Raw genomic sequence first — 7,860 nt, forward strand, 5'->3', positions numbered from 1 at the left:
ATTACATTCCTATTGGGAAAACAACCTCCTTTAGGTATCTCAAATTGTTTTGCGAAACAATAGTCGAGCATTTTGGTCCAACCTTTTTAAGAAAGCCTACTCGGGAAGATGTGCAAAGAATAAATACAGAAAATACCGTGAGGTTTTTTTTTGGAATGCTAGGTAGTCTTGACTACATCCACTGGACGTGGCATGCGTGTCCGGCTGAATGGGCAGGCAAATATAAGGGTCATTATCCAAAACCAACTGTAATTTTGGAAGCTTCATCTACTTATGATTATTGGTTTTGGCATGCTTTTTTTGGACTCCCGGGTTCAAATAACAATCTCAATGTTTTATATAAGTCACCATTGTTTGAAGATCTTAAGAATGGGATCACGCCGAACTATAATTTCGCCATCAACGGTCACCACTACACTCAGGGTCATTATCTAGAAGACTGAATCTATCCAGAACGGTCAACTATGGTTCAAGCTTATAATCAGGTAGATTTTGGACCGACGACTTCGAAGGATATGAAGTACTTTAACACCCAAGAAATGAAATGCACAAAGGATGTTGAACGCGCTTTTGGCATACTGAAAAGGAAGTTTGCTATCATAGCTGGGCCGGCACGCCTTTTTGGTCTTCAAGAAATGAACGAAATTATGCTGACTTGTATCATTCTGCATAACATGGTCATCGAAGAAACCAGACGTGACCCAACCTGGACTAGTTTTCCAGATGAAGATTTGAGGCCGAATCTATTGATGGAGCCTGGGCGTCCGACAATGGAATATAGACTTTCCACTGACAGGATCCAAAACAGGAGAATCTATAGACAACTAAGACAAGATCTAACTAAGCACATTTGGGCTTTAAAAGGAGCAAGAAAAAATGCACTTGGGCGCGGCAGAGGCAGATAGATGTTTGTTTATTTTAATTAATGTGTTATTTATTTTAAAGTTGTTTGTTTAAATGACTACACTTAAAATTAAAATTAAGGTAATTATAATAAAAGTAATTTTAAATAAACGAGTACAATTAAATTAAACTTAACTACTAAATAAGAATTAATATCAGTTATCAAGACTGTATTCATCTTCGTTTTCTTCTAAGGCATCATCTTTGTCTTCTTTCACATTCTCATACTGACCAGTTTGTTGAGGGACTTGTTTTTGTTCGGCCGTATCCATCTTCTTAATCCATACAACAAGTTGTTGTGCATTCATTGTTGCAGTGTTTAAGGAGAGTAGCTTGTTTAGCTTATAATCCTTGTAGTACTGTTATCGCGAAAGATGAATTTTTCTTTGTTGCTTCATACAATGCCACGGTCCCTGACTCTATTTGCTTCTATCTTCAACTCGAAATCCTTGTACTCAGCATAGTTGAACTCGTTTGAACCTCCTTCTAATGCTCGTTCGGATGCGTCTCTCGCTGCTTTTGCAGCTTTCTGACCCCCTCCTCTTCTTCTCTTGACGTTGGTGTTAACGTATAGATTAGAGTTGTGTTGTTCCTGACTACTTGGAGACCCGGTAAATGGAGATCTAGTTCCTTCCGGTGAGGAAGCAGGCCCACCATTCTGAAAATCCTGCGAGATTGGACCATGTGGTGATCTTGCGGGCACTTGATTACCTTCCAGCAAGTATGGATTAAACTTGATGAGCACCCTCAAAATGGTGAAACAAGTTTCATGTTGGAATCCCGTTTTGTGGGATCTTTGCCACTCTTCCTGACATCTTCGTTCCACTTCCGGTTCGCCTTCACCACTTTTTTTGTTGCGCCACATTTGAATGATCAAATCTACATATTCACTAACGGATGCTGAAATTGTGTAAAAACGATATGAAAACCCTTCGGCATCACATCTATTGGTGTTACCGGTTTCTTCACAAATTTTTTGTAAAATCTTTTCATAAAAAGTTTTTTTTTCTTGATAATAAATACAATTGATTTCATCTAATGTATATAATACATAATTTCTACAAATTGACTTGTCTTCATCCATCGTATACTTGACACCACGAATTCTTGTGTTTCTTGGTTTTGATTGTGGTGCATCTTATTGTGAATATTGTTGTGATTGTTGTTGTGTTTTTTGTGGCGTTTGTTGTTGCCATCGTTGTTGTGATCAGTGCGATGAGGATGCCATATTTGTTAGGAATGAAATTTATAGAGATGAGATTTTTTCTAGTAGATTGAGTTGATATGAATAGTTTTGTTTGAAATAAAAGAAAAACGAGTATTGAGATGGTATAAAATTGTGAAATTTTGAGGTAGAGATGAAGAAGGTGTGAGTTTTAAGTTTGGAGATGAACTGAATTTATAAGGAAACAAAAACGAGTAACAGCAGTTGGCGGTTTTGGGAAAAACGCGACGATTTCACCAGAAACGCTGGCGTGTGATGGACTAACGGGCGAGTTTGAAACACACACCAGCGTTTCTGGCTCACACGCCGGCCATCCGTCAAGCGCGCGCCTATTCTTTCATCTCACCCAACAAATCCGTTTTTCATGTTTGTTGAGCTCATAGTGGGATCAAAATGAACAAATCTTTATTTTGTTGAGTCCACAGGAACTGCTCTTAATTGAACTATTTATCCAGACCACTCTATATTCTAAAGTGTGAAGTGTTATGACCTCACACACCTGGATTCGCTTGTAACCAAATGCACTTATCAGAACAAATATCAGGATCTGTATAATTAATCTCAATGTGATATTCAAATAGGAAAGAAATTTTTGCTCAAATTAAAACCATGAATCACTACAGTTTTTATTAATTAGTATAAACATGAATATTAAACTTTTATTGTTTAATCTCTATGAAAATTATGTTTTTCGAAAGCATGAGTACCAAAGAATACCAAATACAAGCAAGTCATATCATCATAGCACGTGTTCTTACTAGTAACAACTCACAGCGACCATCGAATATTTTGATCTTAGTATCATCTTTCTTTTTATGGGTAAGGGCAACGACCATCGACCTGACGTGTGTTCTGCTTACTTCGCGCGAATGATCAAGAAACGCCAGCGGCTGAATGTAAGTTGCACGGTCTAAGTTCAACTGGTGATGTTTTTTATCCAGTCGCGCGGCGCAAGAAGAGCCGCCCAACAGATGTATCTTAACGGCTAAATCCAACGGTTCTTTTTGGATCCTCTACAAATCTTCACTTTTCATTCATTTTCAACACACCTTCTCTGCATAATTGTACACCATCTTTAATCTATCAAAAAAAATTGTAAAATATATATTTGTATCTAAAATGATAATTAGTTCGTAATTTTCACAACTATCTCAACAAAAATCTAGTAGAGTTCGTGGTATCAAGTTTATGATAGATGAAGATGAATCAACTTGTAGAAATTATGTACACTTTATGAAAGATAATATAAGTGGTTGCCATCAAATGGGAGTTACATTTTCAGAAAATTTTCTACATATTTTATGAAGAAATCAGTAACATCCTTCATCGTGATACGTTTTCATACTATTAGAAAAGAGGTTAGTGAATATGTAGCTTTAATTATGCAAATATACCGATATAAAAGAAGCGGGGAAGGTGAACCAGATGTGGTAAGAACAAATTTGTATTTTACTTTGGTAAATTTTAAAAAATTGTACTCTTTTAATTAAATTATTTTTCAAATTGCAGGAAAATATCCCATAAAAATGAATCCCGACACGACAGTTGTTTCACCATTCTGAGGGAGCTTAACATATTTAATTCATGCGCATTGGAAGGTAATCAAGTGCCAAGAAGATCACCATATAGGCCAATTTCGGAGGATTTTCAGAATGGTTCGTTCGGTTCCTCACAGGAGTCATATTCATACCCGCCTTCTAGGTCACCAAGTATTCAGGAACATAAAAATTCTAATCTCTTTGCTCATACCAATATTAATAGAAGAAGAAGAGCGGGTTAGAAAGATGGAAAAGCACCGAGAGACGCAACTTTAAAAAGCAACATCTGGTTCAACAACTAATTTTAATTATGTCGAGTACGTGGAAAACGACTTCCATGTAGAACTAGCTAGAATAGAATAACAGGGATTGATCTTAAGGAAACTTCGAAAAAGTCGTCTTTCGCGAGAACAACATTACATGGGTTTTAACATAAACAAACTTCTTAACATGAACATATATCAACTATGTATCTGCGACAGCTTATTTTCTAAGAAAAGGAAGTACACAAAGTGGAACAAGAAATAAATAAATAATACACCCCCCAATCTGGCGAGTATGATGATCATGATGCCTCCGAAGAATAATAAAAAAGAATACCACCTTGATTAATTGTAGTGGTTAGTTTATATTTAAATGTGGTAATTAAATATTTAAGTTCGAAAACTATATATAGTAGTTAATTTTTAATTTAAATGCACTAGTTTAGTTGTCATTTAAATATAATAGTTAGTTTCAATGTAACTAACCTCAATAGAAAAAAACCTAAGTGGGTTCCCACAGATTTTTCCTTTTCCTTCACTGGTTTTCTTCACCGTCATGAGCGGTTAATCAAATGTTTATAGATTCTGGTGGCTATGATACACATGATTCCCTAGATTAGCTGCAAGACTTGGGATTTGATTCGTATTGACGAGGTTAATTTTATATTTGAATCTTAATAAAGAGTTGATCTGAGCTTTTTAGCATGAAACTTTAATCTACACGGTTCCGTCTGAAATCTCTTCCACTAATGACAGGTAAAGATTTTCAGTTCTTTCTGTGAGCTTGAATTTTAATCCTTTTGAATCCTGCTGAATATCTTTATTTGCTCATCAAACTGCTTTAATTTAATCTTCTTTGACATCTGTAAAAAATCCTTATAGTTTCTTACACCAAGATTAGTTTATGTTGTTCACAAATCTTTCACTCTGATAATGATATCTCTCACGATGTGATTACATGATTACTTGCTTCAATTTTATTATTTTTTTATTTTTTATTTGAATCTCTTACCCTAAACCCTAAATATCTAAACCTATATATACTCTTGAAGATGAAGAATACCTTACCAGTGATATATAATTACCTATTTGTGAGGAACCATAACCCCTTTCACTATCCTTTGCCAATCATAATTATCCATTTTTGTAGCTTTCTAGATGAGTCTAAGTATCACCATGTATGTTGTGTGGCATGGTGATGTTTCCAATATAACCAACCAACTTTAACGTTCCTTGAATCTAAGTAGTGGAAGACAATTCAACTAAAATGAAATTATTCCTACTAGGTATCAAATTATTAAACACTTATGGACAAGTTGTATGTTAGGAAATTTAATTGAACCAATTGATAGAAATAGCCAGGATGTTAGAAATGCTTCACTTTTTCAATGTGAGATTCAAGGTGGTATTTCTGTTAAAAAAGTTAGTGATTGGATGTTCATGATTATATTCCAAAGGGAATATGAAATGCAACAAGTGTTATTTGTTTCCATAAGAAGAGTATTTGGTGATCTGTTTGGCATCAAGAAATGGGAGCAGTCAGACAATTTGGTATCACGAGATCCAACTGAAAAGATATTTTTGATCACAATCCATAACTTGACTCCATCTCAAGTTACCAATGAGAACCTAAGATGATACATTGCATGCATGGTGAGATAATCTCTTTTTCTTTTCCTGTCCGTAAAGCTAATGGTAGTTTTTCAATCACTGTAAGAGCAAACATCAAATTTATACAAAGGATTTGAATCAGTGTGGTTGCGAAAAATGGATTGGGATTTACCAATAAGGTTACATTTAAATTCCACAACTTCCCCAATAATTTGTGGATTTTGTGACCTGATTTGACACAAGCTACAAAACTGTGAGGAATACGTCATGGCTCAATATCAAATATAAGTGTAACAAGCGGCAGTAGCTGCAACCATGGCTGCAGTGGAACTTCAACCTAAACCTCAACTAGCTCCTGCAATGATGCAACAAGATATAAAGTTCTCAGAAGATAACTTTTCAAGTACATCTTTCAGAGGTAACTTGTACTGATTACCTAAAACAATTAGAGGTTGAAAATACTAGATATGATAGTATTACTTTGACATTGCATAACACTATTTAATCGGCATCATCAAATGTATTAAATGTCTATGCACCATCATTTAACAACTACTCTGGTGTGTGTGATTTGTATATGTGGAAAGTTTTAACAAAGAGATCTAGGTGAAACCAAGTGTTTAGCTTTACAACCGGACTATGGGATGAAGCCGTAAATACTCAGCAGTCACCAGCCAATTCAATGCCTGTATGAGAAAGTGGAACATGATACAGAACTATTTCCATAGGGACTTACCACTTCCAACCCCCAAGAGACCAAGAATCACCGAAATAGCCCATGAACTTACCTGCTATTAACCAAGAGTCTGAAGAGCCAAGACAAATACATGTCATTGAACTAATTATCTCTACAAATGTCTACCCGCGTCAGTAGTTCAAAATAGACGCTTCGAATGTCCCTCAAGTTGGAAATGAAGATAAATCAAAGGGAAAAGAAATTTCAGATGATGATAGTTAACAATCAAGACCCAATGAAAGCAACAGAAATCGGATTTACTACGGGATTTCATGTGTAGTCTACTGATGTGATTTGTAGATAGTGATAAAAAGTGGTTCGATTCTCAGACTTGCGAAGGATGATATTTAGACTTGAATTCTAAAACTAAAATAGAAAACACACTAAAAGTTGTAGCAAAATCAATCAAAGATGATCTCAATATTAAAAGAACACTGAGGCTAAGATTCCACTATTTTCCAAGTTCAAAGTGATTAAACCAATATTTATATTTATGCAATTTTCTCGTTTAATTTGATTCTAAAATATTGCAACAAGTAGATTTTCAATAGCAATAATTGTAAATACCAAGTATGAAGCATCAAAAGTCTTAAACTAAGCATACTCCATCAAAATAGATCACAATCATTCAAATAAAAATCATATTCAATAATAATTCAAGGCAAATAATCATAATAATAATTGCACTAATTAAATAAATAAGAGTTTACCACTTTTTGTTGGAAAAATAGCTTCCTCTATCGCCTCAGCAATGGGGTTTAGCTCCTCATATTAATCATGATCTCAAAATATGTGTTTATGGCTCAAAAGATAATTAAAAGGATGAAAACTAATAACACAGCCGATTTGCAACAGTGTGAGTGTGTTACAGAATCTCTGTTACAAAGGAGAAATAGTAGCTAAAGACCTAATGCAATCACAGTTGATAAACGATAAACGGGTTCTTCTGTTGAATAGAGATACTTCTCTGCGACAGATGCTTGTGCGTCAATGTTTTTCGTGTTCTTGGTATTGCAGCAGCAAAAATAAAACTCCAACTCGTGATTTCATCTTTCTGTTCTCTCCTAAACTTCCCCAAAAGTGTACGTAACCCTATTTCTGACTCCAACCAACCCTTTTATAGCCCACGGGTCTGATATATCTCGGTGAAATCTCCGGTTTATCCTTCTTATCTTTTCCAGCAACTTACGGGAATATTTCTCTTCCAAATATTGTTTACTCCTCCTCTGTATCAAATCCAACGTCCTAGAAATTGTCAATGATATTATCGAATCAAACCGTTACCATTCTTCCCTTATCATCCCGTAAATCCTATGTATAGAACCAAGAAAATTCCGATAATAATTTTCTCCCTGTTTTGATTGATTTGCTCATATTTTTTCGAATCTGAAAAACATACCAATCCTGTTTGGTGATGACAGGATCATATCAATCCAAAGCCACGTCAAACTCCGACAAAATATCACCCAAAAACCGATCAAATAAATCTCAATAGTCCTGTGAAACTCCACACCTATGACTTCTTCTTCCGACTTATCTAACCCAACTCAGTCGATCCAATCACACATACCATCCCTGTTAGGC

The sequence above is a fragment of the Papaver somniferum genome, chromosome 6 (assembly GCF_003573695.1).
Source record: "Papaver somniferum cultivar HN1 chromosome 6, ASM357369v1, whole genome shotgun sequence".
In the NCBI taxonomy this organism is placed as follows: Eukaryota; Viridiplantae; Streptophyta; class Magnoliopsida; order Ranunculales; family Papaveraceae; genus Papaver; species Papaver somniferum.